Consider the following 9342-nt stretch of genomic DNA (forward strand, 5'->3'; position numbering starts at 1 on the left):
AAGAACAGGCGTACACAGGGACTGAGAGTGAGTGCGTGGGTGTGCCCAAAGGGAGTCCGGGCAGCGCTCTGACCCAGGGCAAAAGGGAGAGACCCCACCACTGCCTGCTGCTGCCCGCTGCTCTTGGGGGCCTGGGCAAGCAGAAGGGCTGGGAGCTGGTCCTCGTCCAACATACTCACTCCCGTCTCCCTGGGTTCCCAGAAGCCTGCTCCCTGCCTTCACTCGAATGCCTCCTTAACATCTCCAGCACACAGGAGCGGTGTCCAACCCCATGCCGCGACCTGCTAACATGTCCTTGTACCTGCTGTGAATCAAACCCTCAGGGCCTGGCTCACATCTCCCCTCCTACAGGAAGCCCCCCACATCTCTTTGAGGCCCTTGGCAGTTTCCCTCATCTTGGAGCACCTGCCCCAGTGGGACTCTCCAGCTTGGCCCTCAGACCACGAGCCAAGGAGAAGGATGGCTTGACCCGAGACAGAAGTTCGACGACGGATCAGGGGAGGTGGAAGCAGAGACAGAAACAGAGGGAAGAGAGATGGGCGCGGTGGGTGGGCTGGGGGTCCAGAGAGAAAACCAATAGCCACCTAGCATTCAAGGTCTCTACCCTACTTGATTCTAGCCTCACAAGCCTGTGAAGTAGCTAGCACCCATTTTACAGATGAGGGAATGGACGCTCAGCGAGGATAAGCAGCTGATGGACTTTTCCTGATCCCACACTTCCTCATTAAAGACTGTGTTCCATGTCGGTTCTTCTACTCTGAGCTCTAACGGAGGCTAAGACATTCTTGTCATCCTTTGGGGTCAGACAGGTTCTTCATAGCCAGCCCCACTGAGGTGGGAATTTCTGGTGAAGCCAAGCCCTTGCTTGCATACCTCTAAAGACAGATGGCTCACTAGCCTTCCTCTATCCCCAAAGCAGCTCTTCCTCATGGCAAAGCCTGGAAAGCCACGGGCAGAGGGGAGGATGGCTGTGCTGATTTGGAGGGTGGTCGTGGGGTTTTGTGCTTTGATGTTTTTTCTGCCTTGGATATTCTTTAATGTTAGTGCTTTACTAATTTTAGTGTATTTTTTAAAGGGTGGGAAATAATTGGCAAACATTCTGGAACCATTTGGCCTCGGGAAAAATGTTTGTTTTGGCCCCAACCACTGAAACAGTTGCATTCTTTGGAAGTGAATGTTGCCAAGATCTAGGTGTTTGGATTTAAAAAAAAAAAAAATCTGGAAGCAAATATTTGATTGCAGAAAGGTTTGATTCTTTTTCTAAATGAATATTTAAAAGTGATCGTAGCTGCTCCCACCATTGCCAACGGGGCCAACCCCGGAGAGTCTGCTGGAACAGAGAGAAAGCGATCATGCATTTTGATGGAAGAGGAAAGGCCATGATCCCTATCCTTCCTTGAATCAAGATCAGGCTGCTTGTCGCCTGGATCCAGAGGTGGGTTTGTCACCGAGGACTGGAAGCCTCCCGGGAGGGGCTTGGGGCCCAGAGCCATTTACAGCGGAGAGTAAGGAGCTCTGTCCCCCCGCATGAGGAGCACCCCCCCCACCAGGCCACCACCACCCAACGCACTTTCCATCTTCCAGTATCTTTACTTTGGGGCTAGTCACTAGCTGGCAGGGAGTGGGGACAGAGGGAGGGGGAAGCCCCTGATGCCACAGATTGGAGAATACCAGCTCAGAAGGTCTACAGGACCCACTCAAATGACATAAATGGGCGAAGCAGCCAGAATCAACCAACCGTTCTTCAGCTCTGGCCGATTGTTGCCATGGAGAATGTGGGCTCAGATCTTCTAGAAAGTTCAGGGAAACTGAAAATCAGAATTTCATAATAAAATCTCCTAGGCTTTCAATACTGACATTTACATTTTAACACGTTCACAGCCGTCTGTAGGCTAAGTAGCACCTTTCAGCCTGGCCAGTTCTGACCTCTCCTTCCCAGCCTGCATCCTTGTTCCATGACTCTGTGCCGTGGCTTCACACATTCTGGTCCCTCGGCCTGATGCCCTTCCCTGCTGTTTCCTGGTTCCTGAGTCTCCCACTTGTCTTTCAAATGCACCCCTTCTGGGAAGCATCCCACGACCTCACAGGCACAGACCTTGCTCCCCCCATGACCGCACAACAGGCTGCTGATCTCTCTCTCCCCCTGGGCTTGTCACTTTGTGTTGTGAGGGTCTCCCCAGCTAACCTTGGGACCCAGTGCAGGTGGGGACTGAGTCTACTTTCATCCCAGAGCCTTGGCCCCCAGCACCCGGCCAGGCACACAGCAAGAGACAAGTGAAGAAACTAGGCGGGAGGAGGATGGAGTAATTCCTAAGCTTGAAGACTGAGCTCTGCCTGCCCCTCCTGGTCTGGGATTCTGTACATTATGCGAGGCTCCTCGGTCAGTCTCTCCTGTGGATACAGGCTTAGGGGGGAGAACTCCTATTGCAGTCTTGCGATCAAAGGTTCCAATCCAGGCTCCACTGATTACAAGCTGTGTCTGTCAGTCTTCTTTTCTTTCTTTCTTTTTTTTTTTTAAGCTGTGTGACTGTTGACAAGCACCTTCTCCTCTCTGAACCTGCAATGAATGTGAGTTACAAAGGTTCAGCAGGCCCAGCAGGCCCCCAGCTAGAAGTCCGTCCTATCCGACCTCAGACTGACACAGTAATAGCAAAATGCCTGTATGGGAGGGGGTTGGAGTCAACCACCTCTCTTCACAGATGGGGAGCCACGGCCCAAGGGTGGGAAGAGATCTGTCCAAGGTGCCACTCGGAGGGTGGAGAGCAAGCACTGTGTTTTAAATTCCCTTGGAAGCAACCAGGCTTAGCAGAGTACTCGGCCCAAATGAACATGAACGCATTTAATGTCCTGTCTCTTCCGTCCTCATTTCTCCATCGTTCCGTGGGAAATCGCTGTCATGAACTCCCCCAGGGCACCAAGATCCCAGGAGATCAGCTTTCAGCTCTGCTGAATGGTGTGCAGTCACATCCTCTGTTCCAGAATGGATTCACTGAGTTGGAAGGGCCCTTCAAAGCAAGTCTGCCAGTGCCACCGCAAATGTGTCGAAGGGGGAACGGGGGCACTCACAGGGGATGGAACTTGTCCAAGGCGCTCTGAAGCTGGTAAAGGAACTGATGACGGTGGGCAAGTGGCTAGTGCTGGTGTTTCTGACCCCACGCAGCCCAGCCCGACCTGGCATGGGAGAAACAGGGGACGGCCAACCCCCCTGCCCCACCCCACATGCGCTATCCAAGGTGCTGACGCCCTCTCTTGAGGACTCGCCGGTCCAGCCAGACCCTACTGTCTCGCTGCCCCAATTCTTTCCTCTAGAAAGAGAAGGGGTGAGGGGAGTGAGGGAGAAATGAATGAAGGCTGGCCCTGAGGTGTCTGGCTTTGAAGACCCTTCAGCTAGTGACACCACTGTCCATTTTCAACTCCTAAAATGTCACCACCTTGGCGAGGGCCCTAGGGCTGCTTCTCCAAGTCAACCCCACTCTGCAGATCTGTATCCTGGGGGCACTTCAGAGACTCTAGCATATTTGGGAATAGCCATTTACTCGATTCCTCCCGGTTCCCCTACGAGGCTGTACGTAACGTGGGACACAGATTAGCTGAGCTGCTCCTTGTGGCTGTGTCCCTAGTGCCTCGCTTAATTCCACACACACTGATCATCTGTTGAATGAATGAACAAGGAAGGATTTGGGAAGAGGGGCAGGTGTGCGCGAGAGCCGTGTGGAAGGGAGGTTGGGTTTTGTGGTCTACCCTGGGGATCGCGTGTCTTAGGAGATCGAACGGGGCCGCCCCAGCCCTGTTCTGGCCGGAGTCCATCTTCCTGGGGACCCCACGACCTGCTCATCTGTTTTATGCGCTCAGGATCAGGCTGAGTCCACTTAACCTGCCACCCATCCCAGGACCACGGACTCCTTTACTCTTTTATGAAACGCTTTTTGGGTACCTACTGTGTGCCCGCCTCCACTGTGGGTGCTGGGTCTGCAGACAGGAGTGAGACACTTGCCAGTGCCTGTGAGCGAGACAGACATATAAGGCGGAAATGACGAGAGCACACAGCCCTTACCGTGTGCCAGGAGCCATTCACCATGCCTCAGGGGCACTGGCCCATGTAATCCTCAGAAATCTGAGTGAGGTGCCATTACTATGCCCATGTGATAGACGAGGAAAGCGAGGCCAGGACGGGTTAAGTCATTTGTCCGCAGTCTCACTGCCAGATTTGAACCCAGGCAGCCTCCAAAGGCCCAGGCTGGTAACCACCATAAAATCCCACCTTGTAGACAACGCAGAGATGAACATGACCAGCGTGGCAGAGGGGGAAGGCGGGGCTGGCTGCCATCCCCTGGGCATTTGAACTAGACTTAGAAAGCACTGTGAAGCTCACAATTCCACAAGTAGGGTTCGTTTCTTGCCCAGTGGAGGAAGGGGGCAGGTCTTTTCAGGCAGAAGGAACAGAGTGTGAAATAGGTTCTTGGCAGGTAAATGAGGTTTTCAGGAGGTGTGAAAAACCCAGCACCGTTGGTGGTCGGGGGAGGCAAGAAGGTCTGTGCAGCTGGAAAGCAGGGCACACGCAGCGGGCGGAGGGAGGGTTGGGAGATTATGGGTGCCTGCGGGGAAAAGTCCCAGCAGCCCCCTCCGGGTGACGGGGTCCATCCCACACCTGGGATTTGCACCTGAGCATCAGACTTACCTGATGTGGATTCCTCAGCCTTGCCCCAAACCAAGGAGTTGGAATTTCCGGGGAAATCTGTATTTTAACAACTGCCCCCCCCAAGTGTTTCTGGACAAAAGAAATGGTCACAGAGAAGAACAAAAGCACAGTAAGTTGTCTGGATTTGTGACCCAGGACAAATGACCTGGTTTCTCCTACCCTAAGTATCTTTTCCCGTAAAACGGAAATAGTCGTCAGAGTAACTACCGCAAGGGGATGGAGTAAGCTAAGTCATTCGCTGGACACATGCTGATGACCCACTGTGGGCCAGGCCCTGGGGTGGCCACACAACTGAGGTGACAAGGCCCCTGTCCCCACATCTGTAACCTAGTGGGGGGACAGTTAGCAGAGAAGGGTCCCAAGAGTGGTGGGTGGCTGGGAAATGAAGCGGGGATGGGAGGGGGTGGCGGGAGGGCCTCTGTGGGTGTGTGTGGGAGGGGTCAGCACAGAGCCGACACCCGCCAGGGGGGCCACCGGAGGCGCTTGGGGACCTAGGAGGAGGGGATGGGGGAGGCAGCACCAAGACCATCTTAGGAGAATGGGTTGAAGAGGAGTTGGCCCTAGAAGCACCCGTTTCCATCCAGAAGCCACCAAAGGGCCCAAGCAGAGGACAAAATGCAGAGCCGCTCCTGGCCGCAGCTTTGGAGGGATGGCTCCTGGCTCGGGGCTGAGGTCTGCTCCGAAGCTGGTCCGCAGAGACGCAGCAACAGGGTCCCTCGGGCCCCCGCTAGCAATGCAGATGCCCAGGCCCCGCCCCAGCCCTCTTGAGCCAGGAACTCAGAGACGGGGCCCGGCAATCCGTGTTTTAGGGAGCCCCCCAGGTGATTCTGATGTGAACACTGGCCTGGGTCTCTCAGCCCCCAGGGTCCCAGGTCTCAGAGGCCTCCAAGCCGCAGACCTGTCTGGGTGCCCAGCGAGTCGGCATCGACATTTATTTCAGAAACATTGTCTGCTTCCATTTTAATAAAGGAAGCGACCCGAGCAGTACTCTATTGGATGTGATTTTGATCTAATAAAAATGCCAAGCTGCTCTGGACCCAGGAAAGTCTTTCTTGAAATTCCCTCTGCTATTTTGAGGGCAGCGGCGGCGGAAACCCATCTAGATGGAGCTCCCAGAAGCCACCTCTCCACCCGGCAAGTGATAGCCCTCTTGCCAAGGCCCCGCCCGGCCTTCCAGACACACCTGGCAGAATCAAAAGCTTGTCTTAGGCATTGAACTTGACAGCTGCGATCAGCTGCAAGCCTCCGTTGCCCCCAGAAGGAAGATGCAGACACCTGGACCAGATGGCAGCATCGCCTCCATTGAGTGTCACATCTGATGTGACACTCCCGAGCTAGCTGGTGGCATTGCAGAGCCCCAGAGGCAAGTTTGAAAAGCACACTCTTTCCTCGGGAAAAAGAAATTGTGGCAGAGTCCGCATCAGAGGGGCCCAAGGAAAAATAGCAACTTGTACCCAAAATCCGTGTATTGGTTGACGGAGAAGTGGCTGCTCCAGTGGGAAACAGCGGGAGACACCTGGAGCAACTGAACACAAGACACAGGCAACACACCGTTCCAGGTTCTCAGAACACAGACTCTAATGGAACAAGACAGGGGGCCTGTTCTCCTGGAACCGAATTGGGAGCGGCCACCAAATAAAACCCAAGTACATAAATACAAAAAATAATTTCAAGAGGGACAGGTGCCACAAAGGAAAGAAAACAAGGTCATAACGAGAACAGCGGGGGAAGAAAATTGCAGTCAGGGGAAGCTTCTCCAAGGAAGCAGTCTTCTGGCTGAGACTTCAAGGCGAGACAACGCCAGCCATGCAAGGGTTTATAGGGAGAGCATTCTGGGCAGAGAGAATGGCAAGTACAAAGGTCCTGTGAGGGGATGATCTCATTTTCTTGCTAAGGCAAGGGGGCTGGAGCAGAATGAGAGAAGGGAGAGGGAGAGGAGCTGCGGGCGGGGTTTGGGGGGCCAGAACAGAAATGGCCTTGGACTCGAAGGAGGAAAATGGACAACCGAGCAGGGCTATATCCTCCAGGGGACCAGAGATCCCAGCAAGTCAGGGTGCCTTTCAGCTCCTTACTCCTTCCAACCCCACAGCAGAGTCATCATCCCTCCTTCCCAGGGCTGGGAACGCCTGAGCAGAGACCTGCACACAGTAAGCCTTCAATAACGTGGGCTCGCTGACATTCCTCCTCCCCCGTTCCTCCTGCCCGCAAGTCAGCCCACCACAAAATCCGAGCAGCTGTTCGGTGCAGAAATATTGCAAAACTCGACCAGGCATTTCCAAAATATTTTCTTGGCCAAAACCCCACTAGCGGCTAAGAGGCTGCGTTCTGGGGACGGTGCTGTTTCCCTAGATGGCCTCATCAAGCTGCTTTTCTAGCCCGTGAGGTCTGCGAGGACCAAGTCCACGTGGGGCTGGTCCCTGAGTCCCTGGGCCCCGCCCAGAGTCTGGTAGACGGCTGCACCCAGCATGGGGGACCCCCACAGGCATGTGGCAGCTCACCCTCGGGGCCCAGGGTTCCGGCTCTGGGGCCAGACGGGCTGGGTCCAAATACCAGCCCTGCTGCGTGTTGAGCCTCACTCTCCCCGCCTGTAAAATGGGCCATGTTTAGGATTAAATAAGCAGCTAAATGTAAAGTCCTCAGAACGCACACAGGAGGAGGCAGGACCAGCAGACCTGGTGGGACTGCCCTCTCATTGGCTATTTTTGTCATCTAGTCCAGGAATCATAATCGCTGTAGGATTCTACCAAGTGGGCTCATCTCTGGCCAAGGACCCCTCCCTCTCCAGCCCCTCGCCCTCACCGCCAGCCAGAGCAGGCGCCCGGCCTCTGCCATCACAGCACCTGCACGGACCCCACTCTAGCTCTGGCTGCACAGGACAGCCATGGCTGGGAGCCCCCCGGTCCAGGAACACACCTTGCGCACCCCTGTGATCCAGAACCCAGCCCGGGCCCAGTCCAGAGGAGCAGCTTTTGTAAAGATGTGTTGAGTCAATAGCTTTCTCTGAGGCCACAGGAGCAGCCACGTCAGGGGTAACTGGAGGGACTGAGGCCAGCTCCTCTGGCTGTGGATGGGGAGCTTTCCCTTCCTGGTGAGAACTGAGTCCCCAGCGCCTCCACGGGCCCCGTGGGAAAGACAGCGGCTACCGGATGAAAGGCACACCTGGCAGAGGTGCTGTGGGACCGGAGGCTCCTTTCTTCCTGCGAAGCGGGGATCTGGCAAACCTCTGGGGGCCCCCCACTGGCCCTTGGCAGTCCCTTCCTCGCAGCCTTCGGTGGCTTCTCTGTGAGCCCCCCAGGCAGAGCGTTAGGATCCAGCAGCTTCGCCGGCTCTCCCCACCCCAAGCACGCTCCCTGGAGGACTGAGCTGCAGCTGTCTCCCTTTCCAGCTCTGCAGGACCCGTCCAACTGCACCCAGACAAACAGCATGGGCGCACCAACCTCTGTCCTCTCTGGACACCCGGATGCCCCGGAGGACCCCCTCCTGCGAGGTGGGTGGCTGACCTCCACCCGCCCTAGGGGAATGCAGACCCTGGGCCCCGACCCAGCATCCCCAGGGCCTGAGCAGAGCGGCCATTGTGTCTGGAGGGGTAACTCAGATACACACGCTCTGCACCGGTGGCCCCAGCCCCCCAGCGGGGTTCAGGGCGGTCGCCTCCATACTGTGTCCTTTACAGACCTTGCCCCTCCCTGCTTGGGCTGCCTCCCCTGCTCCTACTGCGTCTTCTGGGATCACCCAGATGGGTGCTGTCTGCCAAGTCCTTATCTCTGGGTCTGCCTCTGGGAGAACCAAACGAAGACATCCTGACAATTCTTCCAGCCAAGAGTTCCCGAACCCACCCACTTTCATCGTCATTGCCGAAGGTCAGGCCACGGTCCTCTCTCCTGGGAATGACTACAACAGCATCAAAGCTGCCCTCCGGGTCTCCGCTCTTGCTCCCCTCCAACCCTTTCCCCACAGAGCAGATGGATGCAGGGATGGCTACAGCTGGATGGGAGGATATGGAATGGAGACGGACAGACAGAGAGATGATCCAGCTCTCAGCACAGATTAAAGGTATAGACAGATGCAGAAACAGATGAAGGATCTGGATAAGTCTCCTTCCCGCTCAAAACGCCCCAGACTCCCCACTGCATGGCCAGCTCCTTCCCACGCCCCTGCCCCCGTACCCCTCTAGCCCCATCACCGGCCTCCCCATTGCAGTCCCTGCTCCAGCTACCTCTGGTCCTGCTGCCCCTGCTTCGGGGACTTAGCACTTGCAAGCCTCTGCCTGGGAGGGTGAGTCCGGGGCTGGCTCTTTCTCATCCTCCAGGCTCCGGTCACTGAGGCGCCCGAGAGCCGCCTGCCTGGCCTTCACCTGCGCCCTCTGAGCGAGGTGGCCTGGTTCGTTTCTGAGTCGCTTACTTTCTCCCGCGCTACCCCGCAGAGGGAGGGTGAGCCCCACAAGGCAGAAGACTCTGTGTGCTCTCGCTCCCTCACAGCTGTGTCTTGGAGGGAATGAAAGATGCATTTCCTACAGGCTGTTGACCTGTGCACGAGGGCACTGATGTTCCTTCCGGGAGGGAAAGCTGCCTGGCAGATGAAGTGGGTTAGGGCAGAGGTGAGGGCCATGGGGAGCGGGCTGGGCGTGGAGGGCTCCTGCAGGT

General features: G+C 56.1%; 1 protein-coding gene across 3 annotated transcripts in view; it reads right to left on the reverse strand.

The window, feature by feature from the left end:
• Positions 1-9342, reverse strand: part of LOC111162338 (GSG1 like) — a 198452-nt gene that overhangs the window by 724 nt on the left and 188386 nt on the right. The window lies entirely within an intron of this gene.

The sequence above is a fragment of the Enhydra lutris genome, unplaced genomic scaffold (assembly GCF_002288905.1).
Source record: "Enhydra lutris kenyoni isolate GAN:26980312 unplaced genomic scaffold, ASM228890v2 scaffoldscaffold90, whole genome shotgun sequence".
Lineage (NCBI taxonomy): Eukaryota > Metazoa > Chordata > Mammalia > Carnivora > Mustelidae > Enhydra > Enhydra lutris.